Source organism: Aquarana catesbeiana, unplaced genomic scaffold (assembly GCF_042186555.1).
Source record: "Aquarana catesbeiana isolate 2022-GZ unplaced genomic scaffold, ASM4218655v1 unanchor234, whole genome shotgun sequence".
Classification (NCBI taxonomy): Eukaryota; Metazoa; Chordata; class Amphibia; order Anura; family Ranidae; genus Aquarana; species Aquarana catesbeiana.
In genome coordinates, this window is record NW_027362662.1 from 292,498 (window position 1) to 318,637 (window position 26,140).

General features: G+C 44.9%; 2 protein-coding genes across 2 annotated transcripts in view; both read right to left on the reverse strand.

The window, feature by feature from the left end:
* The window catches only part of LOC141121921 (uncharacterized), a 186,083-nt gene extending 185,783 nt beyond the window's left edge, over positions 1-300 (reverse strand). The window contains exon 1 of the mRNA XM_073611673.1: positions 249-300. The gene's annotated coding sequence lies outside the window, so the exon portion shown is untranslated. The remainder of the gene's footprint in view (positions 1-248) is intronic.
* The window catches only part of LOC141121918 (uncharacterized), a 274,854-nt gene that overhangs the window by 87,901 nt on the left and 160,813 nt on the right, over positions 1-26,140 (reverse strand). The window lies entirely within an intron of this gene.

Here is a 26,140-nt window from a genome sequence, read left to right on the forward strand (position 1 = left end):
CCCCACATCTAAATAAAAGTCACATAACTTGTTTAAAAAAGACTAATAAAGAAAAAAGAATGAGAAGAATGTTCTGGCACCATATGTGGGGAAACATTCGGCCCCTGAAGGGGTTAATCTAGGTTTCCACACTATATATGTGTGTATCATCATCTGCTGGAGATAAAAAACATCACAGTGACTATGGAGGAAGAGGACGGACATGACGGGGGGTTACTGGGTGTAAATAGAAAATAAGATCTTATTACCTCCTCTACTGCCTCTTCCAGTAATGTCTTCTCTCTACTTCCTCCCGACTCACCTCTCACCTGGAACTTCCTGTGTGTAACTGACATCACTTCCTGTCTGTTTTCCATAGAGACTTCCTGTCTGGGTAGAAGTGAGATCACCATCTTGTGGGGATCAGAGGAACTGCAGTCCTGAGAAACATCTTGTAGTGTGAACACGGCCTTGTGCTGTGTGTGTATGTACTGTATATCCTTATAGATGGGTCATCTCCACTCCCACCAAGGGGGATAGAAATATATTACTGCTCGGGGGGGAGACATTTTGGCCCCTTTGATTTTGCAGTAAAATTGATTGCAGATTTAGTCATGTAGAACATCTGTTATATGGATACAAAGAACCCCAGCCGAGAGTAAAGGATGGAAATGGCTCCTGATCCCCAGATTTGGGCAATGATGTCACCAATATAAATAGAATAAAACCCGCGCTATGTGTAACAACTCAAATACCTACAAAAATAACTTATACCGGACTGCTGCTGTAATGCCCTGTACACACGGTCGGATTTTCCGACAGAATATGTGCGATCAGGGCTTGTTGGCGGAAATTCCGACCGTGTGTAGGCTCCATCGGACTTTTTCCATCAGAATTTCCGACACACAAAGTTTGAGAGCTTGCTATCCAATTTTCCGACAACAAAATCCGATCCTTTAAATTCCGATCGTGTGTAGACAAAACTGACGGACAAAGTGCCACGCATGCTCAGAATAAATTAAGAGACGAAAGCTATTGGCTATTGCCCCGTTTATAGTCCTGACGTACGTGTTTTACGTCACCGCGTTCAGAACGATCGGATTTTCCGACAACTTTGTGTGACCGTGTGTATGCAAGACAAGTTTGAGGCAACACCCGTCGGAAAAAATCCTAGGATTTTGTTGTCGGAATGTCCGATCAATGTCTGACCGTGTGTACGGGGCATTACAAAGGTAAGTATTCCCTTTATCAACTAGAAGATCATTATGTGTCACAGCGCTGTCCTATTGTGTGTGCACATAAATCATCACAAATACACTAAAATATGTGGAGACATTCATATATAAAGTGCTAGGGGCTCAAATCATATTCTCTGCAGATCTACTGCTTCCACTTTACACCTACTTCATTCATCTTATGGTGTTTATCAATAAATGAAGTAAACTGATCTATGTACAAATTCATATACAACATAAAGTGCTTTGTGCTCAAGATGCTGTTCCCTGCAGATCCACTGCTTCCACTTTACACCTACTTCTTTATGATTTTTTTTTTAATAATTATAATATTTGCTGCTATAATAAATTAACTAAAAATCTGTGCAAATTCATGTAATCATACAATATTTTGTGCTCAATATAGTGTTCTCTGCAAGTTCACTGCTTCCAGTTTGCATCCATTTTAACAAACTTATTTTTCTTTAAAAAAATCCACCAATCAATGAAAAGTTGATAAGATGTAAAGTTCTCGGTGCTCCAAACTGTGCCAGCTGTAGTGTAGCCACGCCTTCTTCCACCTCTTACACACGTGATGGTGAGGGCGCCCCCTTAGTAGTGCTTCCCCACTCACCAGAGCAATATGACTCCCAGCTTTTCATCTACCAGAGTCACCAACATCCTTCACACTCTCCTCACCTCCGATGGCAAAGGAACTGGATCCTCCTCGCTCACTCCTGAGAGTCTGCTGAGCTTTCTGTCACCTCCCTCCTAGACTCCTCCTCCGACCGCTGTTCCAGCAGGAGCTCCGCCTCTTCATACACACTCAGAGCTCCGCCTCTTCATACACACTCAGAGCTCCGCCTCTTCATACACACTCAGAGCTCCGCCTCTTCATACACGCTCACAGCTCCGCCTCTTCATACACACTCAGAGCTCCGCCTCTTCATACACACTCAGAGCTCCGCCTCTTCATACACACTCAGAGCTCCGCCTCTTCATACACACTCAGGGCTCCGCCTCTTCATACACACTCAGGGCTCCGCCTCTTCATACACACTCAGGTCTCCGCCTCTTCATACACACTCAGAGCTCCGCCTCTTCATACACACTCAGAGCTCCGCCTCTTCATACACACTCAGAGCTCCGCCTCTTCATACACACTCAGGGCTCCTCCTCTTCATACACACTCAGGGCTCTGCCTCTTTATACACACTCAGGTCTCCGCCTCTTCATACACACTCAGGGCTCCTCCTCTTCATACACACTCAGAGCTCCGCCTCTTCATACACACTCAGTGCTCCGCCTCTTCATACACACTCAGGGCTCCTCCTCTTCATACACACTCAGGGCTCTGCCTCTTTATACACACTCAGGTCTCCGCGTCTTCATACACACTCAGGGCTCCTCCTCTTCATACACACTCAGAGCTCCACCTCTTCATACACACTCAGAGCTCCGCCTCTTCATACACACTCAGAGCTCTGCCTCTTCATACACACTCAGAGCTCCGCCTCTTCATACACACGCAGAGCTCCGCCTCTTCATACACACTCAGGGCTCCGCCTCTTCATACACACTCAGGGCTCCGCCTCTTCATACACACTCAGGTCTCCGCCTCTTCATACACACTCAGAGCTCCGCCTCTTCATACACACTCAGAGCTCCGCCTCTTCATACACACTCAGAGCTCCGCCTCTTCATACACACTCAGGGCTCCTCCTCTTCATACACACTCAGGGCTCTGCCTCTTTATACACACTCAGGTCTCCGCCTCTTCATACACACTCAGGGCTCCTCCTCTTCATACACACTCAGAGCTCCGCCTCTTCATACACACTCAGAGCTCCGCCTCTTCATACACACTCAGGGCTCCTCCTCTTCATACACACTCAGGGCTCTGCCTCTTTATACACACTCAGGTCTCCACGTCTTCATACACACTCAGGGCTCCTCCTCTTCATACACACTCAGAGCTCCACCTCTTCATACACACTCAGAGCTCCGCCTCTTCATACACACTCAGAGCTCCGCCTCTTCATACACACTCAGGGCTCCTCCTCTTCATACACACTCAGAGCTCCGCCTCTTCATACACACTCAGAGCTCCGCCTCTTCATACACACTCAGAGCTCCGCCTCTTCATACACACTCAGGGCTCCTCCTCTTCATACACACTCAGGGCTCTGCCTCTTTATATACACATGGAATACAGACAGGAAGTGATGTCAGATGCAGACATTCCATTTGATAAGATGTAGTGAGAAGACACTGCAGGATCTGGCGGCAGAGGAGGTAATATGTAGATTAACCCCTTCAGGGGGATCAGTTGATGATTAATATATTTTGCTTCCAAAGCTGGCCATACATGGTTCAGTTTTATCGTTCATCCAGCGGGATGAGAGGAAAAAACTGAAGTGATTCCCCCATCCACACATTGGAGGGGGATGGGGGAATCCTCCCCGCTGCACTATTGTATTCTGACAATGGGGGGCGCTCCTCCGCTCTCAGAATACACAGATCAGTGATGAAGCTATTGGCTGCAGCTGCTGATCGAGTGACTTTTATCCGGCAGTGACCACACATGGATGACACACATGACATCACTCTTTTCTCTATTAATAAAACACAGACCTGACCGGAGAGGTGAGGAGGATTCTGGGAGGTCACATGACATCACTCTTATCTCTATTAATAAAACACAGACCTGACCAGAGAGGTGAGGGGGATTCTGGGAGGTCACATGACATCACTCTTATCTCTATTAATAAAACACAGACCTGACCGGAGAGGTGAGGAGGATTCTGGGAGGTCACATGACATCACTCTTATCTCTATTAATAAAACACAGACCTGACCGGAGAGGTGAGGAGGATTCTGGGAGGTCACATGACATCACTCTTATCTCTATTAATAAAACGGACCTGACCGGAGAGGTGAGGAGGATTCTGGGAGGTCACATGACATCACTCTTATCTCTATTAATAAAACACAGACCTGACCGGAGAGGTGAGGAGGATTCTGGGAGGTCACATGACATCACTCTTATCTCTATTAATAAAACACAGACCTGACCGGAGAGGTGAGGAGGATTCTGGGAGGTCACATGACCCTTATCTCTTTTAAAGTGGTTGTTAACCCACTGTACTAAAATAGTGTTATCCCCTCTGTATCATCATAACATTTGTCCCTGTGTCTGTGTAATGTAAAAAAACTGCCGATCTGTACCTGTATAAACTGCACTCCGAGGTCTCAGCTGACATGTCATCTCCCCTGTTTCTCCAGCTCAGAGCTGAAGTGGGCGGGGCCGAGCCATCCTGCTGACGTCAGCCGGTGGAGGAGGTGGAGAGAGAGAAAGAGAGCCGACAATCAGCTGAGCGGTGGGAGGCGTTTATACAGGTACAGATCGGCTGAGTTTTTACATTACACAGGCACAGGGACAGATTTTCTAATGCTACAGAGGGGATAAGAAGATTTATGATCAGATACGAGAGGAGCAGGGGGGGCGGGCGCAGCTACAAGCAGGGAGGGGAGGGGGGAGGAACACAGACACAGGGAGAGCTACGGCTGAAGGAATCGTGCAAAGAGACCTCAGTGTCAGTGGTTCAGCAGCCTGGCAGGATCAGCCAGGTTTTTTAGTGTATACAGGGGGCCAAATGACACAGCACAAGCACTCTGCTGTATAACAACATGTTATAAAGGAACAGGATCAGTTTTTTTTTTTTGGTTAACAAACGCTTTAATAAAACACAGACCTGACCGGAGAGGTGAGGAGGATTCTGGGATTCTAACATGATATTCCTATTGGTTCCTCAATATAGAGATTTCCTCTTGTGAAGTCAGGTGATCATATGACCATCACAGTGCCTCCATGTGACTCCCTAAAACCTGAGAGACACAACATGGAGAAGATTCTAGAAGTCACCAAGAAGATGATGGAGCTGCTGACAGGAGAGGTGAGCGGTGCTGGGAAATCTGGGACATTATCCAGTAACAGACAAGGGATGTGTCTGGATGGTGACTGTATCATTGTCTGTGTCAGGTTCCTATAAGGTGTCAGGATGTCACTGTCTATTTCTCCATGGAGGAGTGGGAGTATTTAGAAGGACACAAGGATCTCTACAAGGACGTCATGATGGACAATCAGCCGCCCCTCACATCACCGGGTAAGAGGAGACTTTATTGTAAAGGAGAGAGCAGTACGGAGGCTCCACCTAGATCCCCCATCATCTGATAAACACATAGAAACAATGTATTCAGTCAGTGTGTGTGGAATTGTAAGATCCTCAGAGACAAAGCTGCCTGATGTGGGTGGAGTCCTGGTTTAGGGGAACCAATCTGCTCATGTCTAGTAATAATCTTTTTATTTCTATTTTAGTAGATGGACGGGAGATGAGGAAAACCTCAGAGGATTGTCTCACTTTGTCTCCAGACTGTAAAGTAGAAGATGAGGACATCACACAGTATAGTCCAGGAGAAAACCCGACTACCTCAAATGTCCATCCGGCACCACACAGTGTAGATGGACCATCGTATTCCTCTTATTTCCCCCCCTTCCCAGACTGTGAGGGACGGTGCCGTCCTTCCAAAAGATAAGAGATTTTCCTGTACTGAGTGTGGGAAATGTCTTGTAAAAAAACTTGAACTTGTAACACATCAGAGATCTCACACAGGAGAAAAGCCATGTTCCTGTCCTGAGTGTGGAAAATTTTTTTTTTTTTGCCACATCAGTGTCCATTTTCGGGGGCAAAAGTTTCAACTTTACTGTTCAATACTTTCCCGACTCGTTACTTTTTTTTGTTTTACAAATATCTTTTGATTAATCTTCATGCTTGCAACACCGCAGCATCCCTCATCAACAGTATCGGTTAGATCATATCTAAAGCCTCCCCTAACTTGAGCCCCCTTCCCTTCCCCACTCCACCTCCCCCCAAACCACCCCACCTCCTCGAGGTCCTATATTTCTTTCATCCATGAACCTCCAAGCTAGCTAAGTCAACACCCCCAATGGACACCACTCCTGTTGCATCTTACCCATCTCTGACTACTACACGGGGACTACATTAGCTTGATCTATTAATTTCCCAAGACCTCTACAGCCCTTATTGAGCTTTTAAATTTTTGCCACCCCTTCCATTTTTCCTCATACTCCTCCACTTCCACTTTCTCAGTGTATCTCAGATATTCTAAATTCTGGATTCCATTTGTTTTGTCATACCGTTCTTGTAATGTTGGGCCGCTTTTCTCCTGCCAGTGTCTTACAATGAGACTTTTTGCTGCGTTCAACAATTGTGGTATGAGTGTTCCCAGATATGACTCGGTTGGCATTCTGAAACCGTGAAATAAGCATGCCCATGGATCGTCCGGGACCGCTATTTGGGTTATCTCACCAATAATTTTCCTTATCTTGTCCCAGAATTCCCTTATTTTTGTGCACTGCCACCAGATGTGTGCCATTGTACCCAGCTCTTTGCATCCCCTCCAGCAGAATTGTGAGGTTTCACTCTGGTACTTAGAAGCTCTATCTGGGGTAATGTACCATCTTGACAAACATTTATAATTTAACTCAGACACTTTATAATTTACTGAGGTATTGTGAACTCGCTTTAATAGAATTGTAGCCTCGTCATTTTTGAGTTTTGAATTTAATTCTGTCTCCCATTTTTTGATATATACTGGAATATCTGTACCCTTCAGATCCATCAATACCCTATAGATCTTAGAAATCTCCTTCTTCCCTATCTGACCGACACAGAGTTTCTCTAACGGCTGTAGGTTGTCCATTGTTCTAATAGGTTGGGGGAGCATTTCAACAAAGTTTTTTAGTTGAAGATATCGCCATCTATTGAGGGTCATAAGATCGCTTTTATTTTTTAAGTCCTGAAATGAACATAGTTTACCCTTCTTCATAACATCCTTAAGCTGTGCTCCTTCTTGCAAGATCCATCTCCCACTCAAAATCTCCATTCCTGGTGCAAAAAATTCTGTGTCCCTTAAAGGGATCAAAGGGGAGTTATACTCCCATTTCTCCCTTTTATGCAAGTTGTCCCATACTTTTAAAGTGTGTCTAGTGATAATATGTGCCTCAGAACTAAGTTTCCTAAAAAGTGGAGGTATCCAAATTACTTTACTCATATCTACTTTACTAATCGTGTTTTCCATTTTCACCCTTATCTTTATTTCCTTTTGCCCAATCTATAATTCTTGATAAAGTGATTGCTTTGTGATAACATCTTATGTCTGGTGCGCCCCAACTCCCCTTCTCTTTGTCCCTAACCAGTGTTGCATAACTTATACGCGTTTTTTTCCCCCTCCAAAAAAATGTTATAAAAAGTGAGTGCAATTTTTTGAGATATGCTTGTGGTAATGGGATGGGGAGCATTTGCATTTTAAATAAAATCTTTGGCAATATTGCCATCTTAATGATGTTAATTCTACCCCCCATGACAGCTGTCCTCTTGTGATTCTATTCAACTCTCCCTTGACCTCATTAAGGAGAGGAACAAAATTAACCTGGAACAATAACTCTCTATTCCCTGTTATCTTTATCCCAAGATAGTTCATCTCCTTTTTTCCCCACGCAAATGGGAATTCTTTGTGGACCATACGATCTTTTTATCCATCTTATTAATTTCTAGTATTTCAGATTTGGCCGGATTGATCTTAAAATTTGATATTTCCCCATATTCTTTCAAGGTTTTAAGCAGGTTTGGGAGAGTTATTCTAGGTCTGGTGATATAAAGAAGAATATCGTCTGCGAAGGCAGCCAATTTGTGTTCTTCGTCTCCATCAAATACTCCTGAGATGTCCGGGTTCTGCCTTATCCTTGCTAGCAAGGGCTCGAGCGTCAACACGAACAGAAGGGGGGACAGTGGGCATCCTTGTCTCGTTCCGTTAGTCATTACAAACGGCTCAGATAGAGTTCCCTTAACTTTGACCCTTGCTGAAGGGCAGGCATACAGCGCCTTTATCCATCTGGTCATAATTGGCCCAAATCCTATCTCCTTCAACATACAGAACATAAAGCCCCAGTCTACCCTGTCAAAAGCTTTCTCAGCGTCTATTGACAGGAGTAGACCTGGGGCTCCACTGTCCCTCATTTTTTGGGTTACCATGAGGGTTCTGATCCCATTATCCCGTCCCTCCCTACCCGGGGTGAATCCCACCTGATCTGGATGGACCATGTTATTCAGAATGTTCCTCACTCTCCCGGCCAGAATTTTCGCAAACAATTTCGTGTCCGCATTGAAAAGCGCTATTGGTCTGTAGCTAGAACAGAGTGAACTGTCCTTGCCCTCCTTCAATATGATGGTAATAATCGCTTCTAAAGCTTCTTTCCCCATCTCCCACTTTACCCCTATCCCATTCATGTATGTGCATAATTTAGGGATTAAGAGGTCTTGGAATTTTTTATAATATAGTACGGAGAAACCATCCGGCCCAGGGCTTTTCCCCGCTGACGTCTCCCTCAATGTTATTTTAATTTCATCTTCTGTAATGGGGCCCTCTAATAGATTATATTTATATTTCTTCTATTTTCTTTAATCCTAGCTCCTGAAAAAAAACTTTGGTTCTCTCCCTTTTTTTGTCTGCCTCGCTTTTTGAGATCATGTTATTGATGGAGTATAGTCCCTCATAGTAGTTTTGAAAGGTTTTGGCGATTTCACTAGTTCTGTACTTTACCTCCCCGTCTAAAGTCTTGATTTTCTCAATGTAGCTATTGGTCTTCTTTTTTTTTAGGGTCTTTGCTAGATACTTCCCCGGTTTGTTTCCTCCAACATATCTCTCTTTCTTTAGTAGGTTGTACGTTACTCATGTTTCTTGTTCAATTAAAGTTCTCATGGCCTCTCTTTTATTATGGAGTCTTAGAAGCACCTCCTTCCCCCCATCTATTTTGTGCACCTGCTCAAGTACTAATATCTTGTTCATTATTTCAAGTTTTTCTTCCCTTCTCTTTCTCTTCTTTTCCGCACCTGCCTTAATCAAGATCCCCCTAATATAGGCTTTGTGTGCCTCCCATACTATTGACTCCGAGACCTCTGCTGTTTCGTTAGTTTTAAAATAGAACTCTAATTCCTTTGACACCAGATCCCCTATCTCTTTATCGTTTATTAGTTCTTCGTTTAACTTCCAGCTAGGGCTCTTATTATGAATCTGTCCTGTATTTACTGTTAAGCTTATAGGCGCGTGGTCAGAGAAGGTCATTACCCCAATATTTGAACTAGCACCCGCCTCCAGCCAGCGATGTTCGATCAGAAAAAAATCCAGTCTAGAATAAGTCCCATGCACGGGGGAGTAGAACGTATAGTCCCTGCTATTAACATGCTGCGCCCTCCATACGTCCACCAATTGGGACTGGTGCATTTTCTGTCTCACTCTATTATTCCAGGCCGAGCTCATCCCCCGCGCATGGGACGATTTATCCTTCCCTGGCTCCAGGCACAAATTGAAATCGCCAGCCATTATAGCTAGACCTTCCTTGAATTCCAAAAATTCGGCCATCCTCTCGATCATATATCTATTTGAATTTTTGTTTGGGCCATATATGTTTGCCAGTGAGCATTCAATGCCGTTAAGTTTCCCTTTCAGAAACAAAAACCGTCCCTCCGGGTCCGTCCTTCTCTGGTGTAAATCGAACCTTACTCCACTGGCAAACCCTATGGCTACACCTTTTGCACGCAGTGTGGGTGAATCACCGTACAACCAAACTGGAAAATCCCTGGAGAAGATTTTTGTTTTTTCTCCAGGAGAAAATGAGTCTCCTGAAGGAATACCACATCAGCCCCAAGAAATTTGAATTCCTGCAAGATGTTAGCACGCTTAATGTGTGCGTTCAAGCCGCGTACATTATATGATATTATTTTTATGTTAATCATCTGTACTTCAGGAAATCTTTCCTAAGCCCTGCAACAGAGTGGTGTCCAAGAGACCTATAATACGAATTTATTAGTTGGAAGTTCTTATCGGACTTCAGCCCCTGCCTATTCCCTCCACCCCTACCCACCCTCTCCCTCCTTCCCCTCCCTCTTCCCTCCCCTCTCCCCCGTCCCTCCCTTTCCCCTGTGGGGGTGCTAGGCCATCCCATGACCTGAAAAACCGTGGCCCCTCCAACTCCTCCCGGCCCTTCGGTTGTCCCCCTTGAGGTTGAGCTCGGACTGGGCAACCCCAGACCCAATGCTCCCCCTGAAACTGTGGGGTACCCGTGCCTGGCTGTTCCCCCCCACGCCTCCCCCCCCCGCCATCCCCGCCCCCCCCGTAGCTCAGCAAAACCTACTTCAATTCTATTTCATTAGCTCGTGTAACTGCTTCCCTTATTATTTTTTCATTTTAAATACTGGCCTCCAAGCCTGCTGCTCCCCAGGGGTTTCTGTATCCCCAGTCTTTACCCACCAGCCCGGGATTTCCACCAGAGGCACCTCTAAGCGGTTGCAAAATTTTGCTGTTTCTTCTGGGAATCTTAGGGTGGCCGATCGGCCATCTTTACATCCAGTAAGGCAGGCTGGGAAGCCCCAGGAATATTGAACATTGTGTACTTTTACCTGTTCTAGAAGTGGTTTCAGTATTCTTCTCCTGGCCAGCGTCTCCACTGCCAGATCCGGAAATATCTGCAGATTTGTCTCTCCATACTTCACTGGGTAGTTCTTTTTCAAATTAACCTTAATTTTCTCTTTGTCATTATAGTTGTGGAATCTTGCGATGACATCTCTTGGGACCTCCCCTCTTATTTCTGCCGGTTTTCTAATCTTATGTATTCTCTCAAACTTTATCTTCTTAGTTTTTTCCGGGGGGTTTACCATACCTCCAAATATTTCATCCATTATTCCCTGTAGATCTTCTGTTCTGGTGCCCCTGGAAGACGCATTTTTTTGCGAAACGCTGCGTAGGGCGTAGGGCTGAGCGGTATCATTGCGCCACCTCCCACTGTTGCTGTACATCTAACAGGACGAGCTATCTGTGGTCATCCGGCCGGTGCCACAGTCTGTTCTTCCATCTGATGATGCTGATTGTCGTATTTTACATGTGAGTGTTTATACTTTTTTCTAAAATAAATTGCTATCGGATTTTACACTATGGGAGCCCTCCTCTTCTTTTCTTCTATGATGACATTGCTTTGCTGAGGGCTGAGCCCCCTTCCTGTGGGCCCATCCATCTCCATTCCAGCACCTGATGTCCCTTCCAGTTTCCATTTCCATCCTCGCTCCTGGAAAGTTCGGACCACCAGGATCACAAAAGCCCTTCTAGACCCTCTGTAACGGGCGGTCATGGGGTTCTGGTAAGCGGCCAGGCTCTTACTGTTGGTGGTGGTTCTATACATCTGAGGCTCCATGCGGTTGAAAAACCCGTGATTGCTATCTCACTATTTTTGGGTTCTCCTTATGGACTATTTTTAATCATTTACAATGATTTTCTAATAGATTCATTTTGTTTGGACTTTATTTTTACATCTGCTTGCACTGATTGTGATTTGTTTGCACTGATTGGTTCCATACATCTGAGGCTCCATGCGGTTGAAAAACCCGTGATTGCTATCTCACTATTTTTGGGTTCTTTTTATGGACTACTTTTAATCATTCACAATGATTTTCTAACAGATTCATTCTGTTTGGACTTTATGTTTATATATTTTTTTGCACTGATTGTTACATATTATTGCACATATAGTTTATATATTCCCTTATACAGGTTGCATTTAGTGGTTTTGATGTGACTATTTGGCCACACATTCACTATTTCACATAGCGCGAATCATCCCATTTTTTCTCTTGCTTACGTTTTGTGTTTGTGTCACATTTTAGATCTTCTGTTCCCCCTTGTGACTCTGGTAGACCCCTGATCCGTAAGTTTTTCCTTCTGTTCCGATTTTCTTGATCTTCCAATCTGTATAGTAAATTTCTCTGCTCTCTTTGTAGCTCTTCCATCTGGGATTTGAGTTCTTTTATCTCTTCTTCTTGCTTGTCCATCTTTGTTTCTGCCTCTTCCACTCTTTGCAGCATGTGATTCATCTCTTCACGGAGAGAGCCTATTTCCCCCTTTATGGTTACTTCCAACTTTGCAAACATTTCTGCCATTTCACCTTTAGTAGGGAGTAGTTTTTTTTGTTGGGGTTCCATTGCTGTCTCTTCTGCTACTTCGCTGTTTCCTATATGAATGTTGGCCTCGACTATCTGTCGTCTTGTCCCTATCCTTGGGGTGCACTCAGGGGTTTTGCTTTTAGTCTCTTTTTGTTTACCTGGGCTGTCTTTGCCAGTATCCTGTACCATGTACTTTCTGATGGTTCCCGGGCTTGCGCTTATCCTGGGTGGGTTGGCAGTGTTAGCAGTCGCCCCCTTCGTAGATTTACCTTTCATTTCTTCTTGGTTACTGCACTTGGAATGGGCGCTTGCTCCCCAACTCCTCCTGGTTTTCAAGACCCCGCTCCTGGGTCCAAGGAAGCACCTCCTGAGTTTGCCTCGCCTGACCCAGGCTTAGAAAGTCTACCGGGAAGGGCTTGTGAAACTTGTGGGAGATCTCCTGAGGGTCATCACAGGGCCCTGTTCTTGATAGAATTAGGAAGTCCAACTTCAGGGTCCCTTATAGACGGAGGACCTAAGTCAAACTGGTCAGTGAAAGCCAGTTCTGACTGCCACTGGCTCATACGAACCTCAATGGTTTGTTTACTTAATCTGTCTGCTATTGCTTAACAATTGACTGCCTTCAATTCATTAATTGAATCCACTTATGTCTAAGGATTTCGGCGCCCTGGTGAATAGTTTTTTGTGTCTAAAGTTTTCAACTACCCACTTTTCTGTGTAGCACAACCTGGGACCGTGCTGTTTAATGTGGCCTGTCCTCCCACTACGGGTGCCGCCTCTTTAGTGTATCGATCCCTCAATCTCACAGATATCGGTGCCCTGATCCACTGGCCTTATACTCGCTTTTTGTTACTGTTGAAAATGAGCCTTGGGCGTAGCTTCCTTCACAACCCTTTATTAGTACCCTTTGAAATAAGGCCAGCTCTGGTCTACTCTCCTCCGCCGGCAGTGGTTGTTTTTGCTGTGTAAGGCCGTTAGATATAGATATGAAAGTAAATGTATCAAAAACATGTATCAAAAACAACCTACTTGATTGTATTAGGTGTTTGAAAAAAGCCCCCACTGTGTTATTGCAAAACCTTGAGCTTTTGAGGAGGTAGTAACTTTTCAAGGCCTGGGCTGCAGGTGAACTGAAGGTGAGCCTTCGGTGTAGCTTCTACTATGGCCATTCACAACCCCTTGATAGTACCCCCTTGTAAAAGGGCTTGCACTGATCACCTTTCCTCCATAGCGAGTGGTTGTTTTTGCTATATGAGGCAGTAAGATATAAGTGTAAATATAATTGTACCAGAAGCAGCCTACTTGGTTAAAGTAAGTGTTTAGCAATGGAATCCACAATAATACTAAGTACACTTAATTTTAGAAGTGGCAATGACTTTTCTGGGCCAAGACTGACAGATGTCACGGATGTCCCTTGGTGAGTGGTACAAACAGTTTTTTACTTTAAACAGCTTAAATTTCAAGATTCCAGGGCCCCACTTTTACTCAGGGCAAAGAGTCTGCTCCAATCAGTTTACATCCAAGGCAGTCAGTACTTGCATTTCAGAATATTATATTTTGCTAGCCAACCTCCCCCCTCTGTTTTTCGGTTAGATTTCTGTCCATAAAATCCCTGCATAGAGCTTGTTATATCTCCTGTGGGTTTTAACTCAGAGAACAACCAAAAAATAAAGAAAGGGCAGCTAATCACAGTAACCCTGCAAGCACTGTGAGTCCCAGGTGCCTGTGGCAACTATTCATAGAGAAACTTTTGGTTAAGATTCGCCTGCCTCTGTGAGTTCACATCCCCTTCGGGCAGTAGACAAATCTAAGGTATGAGAGAGAATAGCCAAACAGAGATAAAAAATAAACTTGTGTTACTTGCCAGTCTTCATCTGTCGTCCATCCGTTGTTCAAATTTCTTTCCTCTCCTGTCGCCAGTTTTTCCCCTGGCCAGGTAACAAGCACTTACCCCTTCCTACGGTTTAATTTCCAGGCTCTCTCCACTTGTCTTTTAACTTTTCCTCGTTCCCTTGTTCCTTTTTACTGAACGCCCGGTCTTAGGTAGTTGCTGCCTATAGCACCTCCGTACAGGGCATGGCGGGCATGACGAGCGGGCTTGAAATAAGTAACCGGAGGACGGGTGTTTTACACCTGATGTGACCGCTCCGTGTGGAAAATGTTTTGTAGAAAAATCAGATCTTGTTAAACATCAGAGATCTCACACGGGGGAAAAGCCATATTCTTGCCCTGAGTGTGGAAAATGCTGTTTAAAAAAATCAGACCTTGTTAAACATCAAAGATCTCACATGGGGGAAAAGCCATATTCCTGCCCTCAGTGTGGGAAATGTTTTTCAGACAAGTCCAGTCTTTCCCGACATCAGAGATCTCACATGGAGGAGAAGCCGTATTCCTGTCCTGATTGCAGGAAATGTTTTTCACTGAAGTCCTCTCTTTATAATCATCAGAGATCTCACATGGGGGTGAAGCCATATTCCTGTCCTGAGTGCTGGAAATGTTTTTCACGGAAGTCCAATCTTTACACACATCAGAGATTGCACACGGGGGAAAAGCCGTATTCCTGTTCTGAGTGTTGGAAATGTTTTTATCAGAAGTCCAATCTTTCCAGACATCAGAGCTCTCACACAGGGGAGAAGCCGCATTCCTGTCCTCAGTGCGGGAAATGTTTCTCACAGACGTCTGATCTTTACAAACATCAAAGATCTCACACACGGGGAGAAGCCGTATTCCTGTCCTGAGTGTGGGAATTGTTTTTCACAGAAGTACGATCTTTACAGACATCAGAGATCTCACACGGGGGAGAAGTCGTATTCCTGTCCTGAGTGCGGGAAATGTTTTTCACAGAAGTCTGATCTTTACAGACATCAGAGATTGCACATGAGGAAGAAGCCACTTTCCTGTCCTGAGTAAGGGAATTGTTCCTCACTGAAGTCCTGTCTTCCTGTACATCAGGGATCCCACACAACTGTTGAGGTGTATTAGTGCCTTGAGTGTGGGAAATGTCTTCTATATGAATGTTGCTGGACATCACAGCTCTCATGTGGGGAAGAAGCACACCCTGATATACACCTCAGATATACTCCATGGCTGATCTTCATCATGTAAGAAACAGTTCATAAGGAGATCAGAGATCACTAAAGACATGGATGAAGTGTTGTACTGTGTTGGCCATTGATAGCAGTAGAAAAATAAAAATGGAGTATTTACCTCTACCTGGCTGAGTACATTTTGTGGCGAAAGCTGCCCCAAACCTTTAGAGGTCTATTATTAACAAAAAATGTGTTTAACAAATGTGGCCAGTCGTGAGAAATTTTAGTCGTATTTTATTTCATACAATGATTTCCTATGATCATAAGCACCCTATAATGCAATATTGTACTATTCTTCCTGATTAAGGTATTTCAGGAAAATACTGCACTATGGCCACTAGATGAAGCTGACAGCCATAACTGTATTTAAATAAATATGGACAGAATTGGTCATGGCTGGATGAATGTTTTTCACAATGGTGCACCCAGTTATTTATAAATAGACCTCATATTGTCCTTCATCGGGCACAGTCTCATTTAAAAAACTGAGATCATACTCATGCACATTTGAGTGCACAGTAGACATTGAAAAACATAACTTAATTAAACCAATAGTATTAAACCAACCATTGATTTAAAATGGAAAATTGCACTTTTTGCCATTAAAATGCACTAATAATCATGGGAATTAGCACCATCTAGTTGCTGTTTTTTTAGTATTTTCCATTTTAAATCAATGGAAATCATTCAACCAGCACAGCAAATAGCCCAATAACATTTGTTTTTCACCCCCATTCATAGAGAAGGAGGGTACATGCACTCTCATTGGCTGAATTGTAACTTGTAGGATCTGTCAAATCCAGCATATGGGTGGAACAATGAGGAGACTGAGAGATCGGTTACATGATCTCTTGTATAATATTCAGAAGAAACACTCCACCAATGTATCAAAACATTTCAATGATTGTCATTGAGGTGATACTTTGGTTATACAGAAAACAATGTTAATCCTATGAGAGGTGATTACATGTTCCTTTTTCTCTGTAAGCGGGAGGGATATTGGATATTTGTCTGCAGACTAAGATCCCAAATGGGCTTTGAGTAGGACATGACGCTCTGTTATGAATGATCCGGGGTGGGGCTCCTTTGCTGTGTGGTCTGTAACTTGAATCTGTGTTCATCTCTTTGGTTCAGTTCATTAGAATGGAATGTTTCACTTCTGTATTCTTAGTTCTGGATCATCAGGATTCTGAGTGTCTATATATGTGTGTATGTATACATTGTACATTTATTTGATGTAATCCATTTTTCCTCTCAATGACTGGTCAATGAAACCAAACAAACCCAACAGTGAAAAGGGAATTCTGATCCAACAACCTGAAAGGGTTCTGGGTTCATGAAAATGTATAAAACACTCAACAGACCAAACTAAATGTGTTCCCATGGGTGCAGTAGTTCTTAAATGTACAGCAACCCTCCTATTACCCCCCTCACATCCACATCCTACTATTGTGTGACCAATACCATCCAAATAATTCTTACTTTCATTTCCCAAAGTTATCCGTCTACAAGGAGACCTGTATGAATCAAATGACGTCACCAATGAGGATGGAGGAGGAATCTACCAAAACCTACAAGAAATTAGATCCTGGGAGTGCAGAAAGGTTACAGTGCCCAAATGCTAAATATGGGGAGATGCATCCAAAGGTCCCGCATAACAAAAACACCACAAAGGATAAAGCATCTGCCAAGGCTACTGCATATTGTAAATTAGACATGTATACATACATACAACATGCCAGTGATAATATCACAAAAACCCATAGGTCACCTCCTTCCCCTTCCTCGCCCCCCATTCTCCCCCAGAACCCTCACCCACCCCCCATTCTCCACCAGAACCCTCACCCACCCCTCATTCTCCACCAAATACCCAAACACTACCCAAATCCTAGCCCTGTAATCCCACCCCTCCCCCTCTAAGGGGTAATGGCTGGAGTCCTATCAGAGTCTCTATGGATAAAAGCTGTGGAAAATCACTGCCTATGGAAGTCCCTAGCTGTGCTGTACAAGTCCATCTGTATCAGTGCGCAACTCCTGTCACTTGAACCAGGTGCAGCCTGCTATTGTAGAGATAAATAGATAATGCAATGGCTGGGAGCCGTAGTGGCCGCTTGAACTTGCAGCTCTGGCTCATCTCCTATATCCTGAAGGGAATCCTGCATCTTTACACCCTACAAATGGCACAGTGTCCTCCCTAATAGTGGTGGGCATCCCCAGCAACCAATATAATGGTTATAATATAATGGTTAAAATTGGGCCACAGGTGGCCCCATACATGGTGGAGCAGCTGGCTTGTTTTACGAGGCAAGATGGCGCCGACTCTACAGACATGCCTGCAGCCCTTCCGTTCCTCAGCAGAAGCCTCCTCAGCCTGGGTGAGTGACTCTGCTCCTGCTATCTTTTCTACACAGACAGACCTTCTCTCCCATCAGGACTCCCCTTCTAGTCCAGAACCTGTGCATAATCCTGATTTGCACAAGGCAGGACCCACACTGGCACAAATCATGCTTGCTATCCAAGATTGCAAAGCTTTCCTTACTACACTAGAAATGATCCATATTGACTTTTCTCTATTGAATCAAGATGTGCAAAATCTGCTTGAATAGGCTGGGGCGACAGGGAACTTGTTAGTTCTATAGAAGACACTTTACACCCTCTGTCACAGTACGTATGGCCATGGATGAAATGGCAGCCCTCAAGGCTAAATGAGATGACCTGGAGAACTGTTCCCGTAGGAACAATCTCCACTTTGTGAGGTTCCCTGAACACTCTGAGGGCTCTCGCCTGGAATGGTTCCTTTACTCATGGCTGCAGGATACCTTGGGGGCTGAAGCATTCCCCACATCTCTGGTTATTAAGCGTGCACACCTACTTCCTCACGGCTTACCCGCACAGTAGATTCTCCACCATAACTAATTGCACAGATCCTTAACTTTCAAGATAAGGTCATCATTCTTCACCTTGCCAGGGAGAAAGGTCAGTTTCGTTGCAATGGCAATACTGTCTCTGTCTACCCTGACTTCTCAGCTGAAGTTCTGCGTCAATGCACATCATTCGCAGCTGTGAAAGATCGCCTGCGCACAGAGGGGTTGCAGTATGCTATGCTCTTCTCTGCTCAGCTGCAGATCAGTGTAAAGGTAATAAGGAGAGCTGGCAAAACTGTAATCCTTGAAGTGTCGTTTATTGGTACATCAGAATGACAATAAAGCTGACACATTTCGGCAATAGCCTTAGTCGTCAGCTACGACTAAGGCTATTGCCGAAACGCGTCAGCTTTATTGTCACTCTGATGTACCAATAAACGACACTTCAAGAATTACAGTTTTGCCGGCTCTCCTTATTACTGTTGCATTGGAGTGTGTTGGGACACATCGAGCCTCGGCACCTGTGAGTGGACCTGGTGTATGGATTGAGTTGTTCCTGCAGAGAGCGCTGTTACCCTTCTTCTTTTCCATGTGGATCAGTGTAAAGACGCCATGGCCTGGCTAGATGACAATTTTGGAGTCGCACCCAAACGCAGACGCAACTGATCCTGTTTACTTGCCCTGCATATATTACGGAGGTTCTGCCTCATTTTTCCCTCACCGTCGTCGGCCACTATTACACTGTGTCTGAGCCTCACTTATACTGAGCATCAGTGATTTCAGTACACCCCCCCCACTGGTTTGTACAAGGCCACGGGACATTTTAGCCTTGGTTGAGTAGTTTTTTTTGTTGATTCGTAATCCAAAGCTCGCTGTGATTGGGATGGCTGAGCGGGGTGGGTTGGGGTTCTTTCTTTCTGGCCTTTTTTTTTTTTAGGTGTTCTGGTCCTTTTAGCTACGGTCTCGTGTGCTTCTAATTTTGACTGTTATGTGTGGTATTATTTGCACTATTTTGCTCATATTCAATATCCTTATTCTGTTTTGTTATGTACTGACTGATTTACTGTGTCTAGGCCAGTGTTTCTCAACTCCAGTCCTCAAGGTGCCCCAACAGGTCATGTTTTCAGGCTTTCCATTATTTTGCACAGGTGATTTGATCAGTTTCACTGCCTTAGTAGTTACCACAGCTGTTTGATCTAAAGGGAAATCCAGAAAACATGACCTGTTGGTGTGCCTTGAGAACTGGAGTTGAGAAACACTGCTCTAGGACATTACAAATTATTTCTTTGAATGTCAGCGGGTTGAACTCACCCATGAAGCGGTCCTTGGCCTTTTCTTTTCTTAAAAAATATAGGCTCCATATACCTGGTAATTTGTTTTCAGGAAACACACCTTATTAGTACAAAATGACTAGCTCTGGTTGGTCCCTGGTTGGTTAAATCTTTTCATGCCACCCACACCTCCTATTCCCACGGGGTCTCCATTTTGTTAGCTAAGTCCCTCTTGGTGGAAGTTCTGATGGTTCGGACCAACCCTGAGGGGCGATTTATCATACTCACCATGCAAATTGCCATGGTGTCCTTTACACTGGAGAATGTTTATGTCCCTCCCCCTTTCTCCTCTGAGTTATTGTCTAAATGATCCCTTCTGCTTCTATCCAGACCCAATGGTCCCTTACTTTATGTAGGGAACTTCAATGCTGTCTTAGACCCTGCTGTGGACCGCTTGGGGGGTGGTGGTTGACCCTATTCCTCGTTTATTGACTGGATGCAGGTGTGTGGTCTTACTGAGCTATAGCAGTGGAAGCATCCAAATGTCTGTCCGTATTCCAGTCACCCCGATTCCTTCCACACTATGTCTCACATAGATTTGGCTTTTGCCCCAGACCTTATGCTTCCCTTTATTTCTGGTGTGTCTTATTTACCTAGAGGAATATCTGATCATGCGCCTCTTTCTGTGGACCTCCTCCTCCTTCCATGCTCAGGTTCCGTTATGTGGCGCCTAAACTCACAATGGCTGGAGGACGAGGTGGTGCAGGGAGAGTATAAACAAGAGATTGCATCTTATTGAAATGCAAATTTGGCCACCGTTGACCCCTCTACGGAGTGGGAAGCTTTCAAAACTACACCATGGGGCACTTTTATGGCTATTCCTGGCACCTTGTGTAAGAATGCCCAGCAGCGTACTGAATAGTTGGCCAGACAATGCTAGCGGCTGAATCTGCTTATGCAAAAGACCATATCCAATATGCCCGAGACTCATGGTTGCACAGCCGCAGGGAATATGAGCACCACCTATTAGATCTCACTAAGAAAAAATGCTTTATGTCTCCCGGAAAACATTTGAACATGGTAACAAAGCTGGCCGTTTTTTTTACCTACTTGACTAGACCTGACCATACTTCTATTAGCTATTCCTCGGATTTTGACACCCCAAGGACATGTAAGTGGCGCCCCTCCTGAGATTGTTGAGACTTTTCTGTCCTTTTAAAATCTCCATAGGTGACATTTAAAAAATTCTACAGGTTGCATGTTTTGAGTTACAGAGGAGGTCTAGGGCTAGAATTATTGCTCTCGCTCTACCGATCACGGTGTTACCTCACATGTGTGGTTTGAACACCGTTTTCGTATGCGGGCGCGTTTAAAATAATTAATTTTTTTCTTATTTATTTTACCTTTTATTTTTTTATTTTTACACTTTTTTTAAAATCACTTTTATTTCTATTACAAGGAATGTAAATATCCCTTGTAATAAAAAAAAAGCATGACAGGTCCTCTTAAATATGAGATCTGGGGTCAAAAAGACCTCACATCTCATATTTACACTAAAATGCAATAAAAGAAAAAATGTGTCATTTAAAAAAATAATTAAAAAAATGGCCCTTTAAGAGCTATGGGCGTAAGTGACATTTTGGAATGGAGACGGGTGGGGGCCATCTTCCCCTCACTCGTCTCCATACCCAGCAAGTGACCGGACCCGCCTCTGTCGACGGCTATGGTAAGCAGCGGAAGGCACCAGAGCGCGGAGGGAGGGGGGCCCCTCTCCCACCGCTGATAAAAGTGATCTTGCGGCGAATCTACCACAGAGACCACTTTTATCTTGTAGCGAATCGCCCGCTGAAGAAGAGGATACCGGGGTTATGGCAGCTAGCTTCTGGGCACCAGTCCTCAGGAAAGATGTACTGGAACTGGAGCGGGTACAAAGAAGGGCAACAAAACTAATAAAGGGTCTAGAGGATCTCAGCTAATGGGAAAGGCTACAAACATTAAACCAATTATTTCTAGAGAGGAGATGCTTGAGAGGGGATATGATAGTGATATACTGTATAAAATACCGTACTGGTGACCCTAGCATAGGGAGAAAACTTTTCAGTGAAAGGGAGTTTAATAAGTCATTCGGCCATTCACTGACACTGGAGGAGAAGGTTTAACTTTAAACTGCAAAGAGGGTTCTTTATTGTCAGAGCGGTATAGGTAAGAGTCCAAAAAAGTGGCACACTTGCCAAATAGTTGTCCACGTACAAGTGGTACCCCAAGGAAAACAGTGAGACCAAGTCCCATACTATCTTGCCACTGCTCCTCATGTAGTCAGTGCATCCAGGGGGCTCTACATGACTATCTTTTCAATTGTAAACTTTAAATGTATAGCCTGTTGCCCTCTCACAGAGCTTACACATTTTAACCCCATATCTGGAACACGTGCTGGGGAGATAATGCTTGTATGCAAGGTAGCCAGCAAAATAGATTCATCTACACAGATGTTTTGTTGGGGCGTATACACATCAGCAAATTTCCTGGAGAGGTAGTTTATGAGGGTCCATTTTGTAGAGCCGATCATATTCAGGGTAACCCCAGGACGACAGAGTGTGTTATCACTGAAATGCATGAAATGCATTATTGTCTCATATTGTTTCTTGGCCATTGCACCAGAGAACACAGGCATAGTTGCCAACATTGCAAAAAAAATATGTGGGACACTTTTTTGGCTGTAGGCGGAGCCGTACAATAATTAGGGGGTGGGGCATTCATTTGTAGGCGTGGCTTAGCAAAAAACTACAAGTGTGGCGCGCGAAAAATGGGCGTGGCTGACGTGAAATAGTGAGCATGGCTTAAATGGGCGTGGCTCAAGAGGGTGTGGTTAGAGTCTGAGATGAATGAGGGATGGAGAGGGAAAGGGGGAGAGATCCTACACAATAAAAATATGTGTATTCTAGAAAGTTTAACAATCAGCAGATAAAGATACTCCAAACACCTGGTGTTAACGCTTCAATCATCCCAGCACCATGGTTGTTATGGTGTCAGGATGATTGAAGCGCATTATTTCTATTATTACATTGTAATATAAAATTAAATCATTCAACTCACCATAATGCCGAATCAGTGGGATCCCTGAGCGTGTCACTAGCCACGTCGCCTGCCACCAGCAGAGTCTGTCCTTGCATCAGGTGCCCCCGGCAGAGTCTGTCCTTGCATCAGGTGCCCGTGGCAGAGTCTGTCCTCGCATCAGGTACCCCCAGCAGAGTCAGTATAGACCCCCTCAGTGCAGACCCCCCTCCATCAGTGCAGACCCCCTCCATCAGTGCAGACCCCCTACATCAGTGCAGACCCCCTACATCAGTGCAGACCCCCTCCATCAGTGCAGACCCCCCCTCTATTAGTGCAGACCCCCCTCTATTAGTGCAGACCCACCTCAGTGCAGCCCCCCTCTATTCGTGCAGCCCCCCCTCAGTGCAGCCCCCCTCTATTAATGCAGCCCCCCCTCAGTGCAGCCCCCTTCTATTAGTGCAGACCCCCCTCAGTGCAGCCCCCCTCTATTAGTGCAGCCCCCCCTCAGTGCAGCCCCCTCTATTAGTGAAGCCCCCCCCTCTATTAGTGCAGACCCCCCTCAGTGCAACCCCCTCTATTAGTGCAGACCCCCCTTAATTAGTGCAGCCCCCTCAGTGCAGCCCCCCCTCTATTAGTGCAGACCCCCCCTCAGTGCAGCCCCCCCTCAGTGCAGCCCCCCTCTATTAGTGCAGACCCCCTTTATTGGTGCAGCCCCCCTCAATGCAGCCCCCCCTCAGTGCAGACCCTCCCCTCATCCAGGAGCGGCCGGTGTTCTGTCGAGAAAGTTCCCCTCGGCAAGTAAGGACCCCCTGTACTGCGCAGGCGCAGCGCTTGCGCAGTACGAGCCGGTGGAAATAGCTGAGCCTATGAACTTTTCGTCAAGACACGGCGGCGCAGTGTCTTCAGTGGAGAGGGGAGGGACTGTGCAGCTAAAGAAGCCAATTCATTGGCTGCACGGAACGAGCCCCCTTCCTCTCTCGAAGATCGAGCGGCGGCGCCGGCCGCCATTTTGCTGGAGCCAGCTGCTCCAAAAATTTTAAAAAACAACATTCCCGATTTTCCCTATGGAAAATCCTGATTCGGGACAGCCTCCAATCGGGACGAGGGTCCCAAAATCGGGATTGTCCCGGGAAAATCGGGACTGTTGGCAACTATGCACAGGCATATGTTGAATCGGGTCTGTGGACCACAATTCATTCTTTTTTGTAATGCCCATGTTGAGGGTTAGGCTCAAAAAAGTTTCACATTTGGTAACCGTGATAGGTTTCCATGCAAATTGTCTGGCAAGGTCTGAATTTGGATTGGTGGTGATGTATTGTTGTGCATATAAATAATTAAATTATACAAAGCTTCCATGAAATACAGATAAAAAAAAACCAAGGGGAGTTGTTAAATTTGCTGTTTCCACCTGAATTCCGGGTTGAGCAGTGAATGGGGGAAGTACAGGTGCTTCACAATCTGTGGGCTGCCTATCAGGACTTGCTAGCACACCAGGAAGGACACTATGGGCTCTACAGGCCTGTCTTCTATTTCTTGGTGGCTGAGGGATGCTACTAGTGCTAGCCACCGCACCAGCTTGGACTGCACTAATGGGACTCGCCACCTCACTACCTTGGACTGCTGGTGTGTAAAATGCCAGGATGTACTAAGCTGCTAGTACCTGTCAGTTCCCCAGAAGGTAGTGAAGCACTACTAATACTTGGACTAGTCATGCATTCTGAGCACTTCAGCTACCCGGGGTTGGGTACTCCTGACCTTAGGAGGGACCTCTTCTCCATCACCTGAGCTCCCCGTCAGGGTGCTGCTGCTCTACAGGTTCATATTCTGAGGTTGATTCTGTCAGTGAGGACCCCTACGTTCTCAGCTGACATACTCAGAATCTTGTAGTCCTCTTCACTAGTGTACTTTGGTTGGGACATTTTGGGCACTAAATTTACAGGTACCAAGTGTGACTCACAGGAAATAGAGCTCCTGGCTGTCAGGGACTGCTTGAACCGCTAAAAATAAATGTCACCTGCTGGTGCTAGCAGAGATCAGGCCTGATCTTTCTAATGCTGCGGTTTTGTATGCAATGTCTCACAGGTGACGTGGTCTACTGGCACTTGTTGGGTGGGGAGGAAGGGCTAAATGCAAGTGCTGGCATTGAACGGGGCTGATCCAGCTAATACTATGTTTTGGGGGACACTATACTAAGAGGTCACTAATATAGTTTTGACCATGATCAATATATTGGTCCATACAGACCCTATATTAGTAATAATGATGGTTATCAGTGGCCTATAGCGTGGGTGCGGTAGTGTGTGGGCAATCTAATGCTAGCTGACCCTGTCTGGGAAGGGCACTAACTGATCCTGATGCTATCTGATGTCACTATTGGCAGTAATACGGTGAACTGCTCCTGCAAGCAGTGGCAGCCGGGGTCAGCGAGGGGGCCCACACATGTGCGTTCTGAATTCTGAAGTATTGAGTGACATACAGGTACGCCGCTTTGCATGAAGTACATTGCAGGTGGATGGCAACTAGTTCAATGAACTTTGCATTGCAATTCACCCAATGAAAGTGCATGTACACTCCACCTGTGTGAATTCGGGTAAAAAAAATGATGTTATTAAAATATTTGTTGTACTGTATGTACTAAATAAAACTTGCGCTAAGTGAAATATTAAATAAGCTGGAGCAGCTATTTCAAAAGGTGCTAGAACCTCAAGAATGAATATATGGATTACCAGCGCTAGCAGAATATTAGACAATTGATAATGTGCTCAAAATTATTAATAGTGATAGTATTATCAAATTAAAAAAAAAAAAAATATATATATATATATATATATATATATATATATATATATATATATATATATATATATATATATATATATATAATAAAGTGCTGAGTGCTCCAAAATAAAGTGCTTGTGTAGTTCAGGATAAAGTGTTCAAGTGCCACACTCCCCTCTTGTGACCCCACTCACCAGAGTCAATGGACCCTCAGCTTTGCAGTCTGGGGTCAAGAAAGCCGGATGTCCTTGATGACGCTCTGGAGGAAGGGTGAAACACGTTGACGCATTTCCGGTTTAGTAAAACCAGTGATGCAACGTCAGCGGCGGACCCGGATCATACACTGATGCCTGTTTGAACACAGATGTCTCGTGAGTGGCGTTGTTTGTTTGCGTAGCACACACAGTACTAGCAGTACTTCACTATTGGCTTTTTTCTTGTTTTTTTCCCCATTATGATTGATCTACCTCGGTCCATCCACGTGAATACCCATATGATAGTTTCTCTGAGAGTCCATTCCTCATACACTAGTTCATTTAGATCACAGCTTTCTTGAAATGCGTCAACGTGTTTCGCCCCTCCTCCAGGGCGTCATCAAGGACATCCAGCTTTCTTGACCTCAGACTGCAAAGCTGAGGGTCCATTAACTGAGGGCACTTAAACACTATCCTGAACCACAGAAGCACTTTATTTTGGAGCACTCAGCACTTTATATATATATATATATATATTCTACAGCACATGGATGGGCCCCCATCCAACCACCGGTCCCAGGCTCTTTAGTTCCACCGGAGGAGCCTGCGACCACTGTAAGCGGTG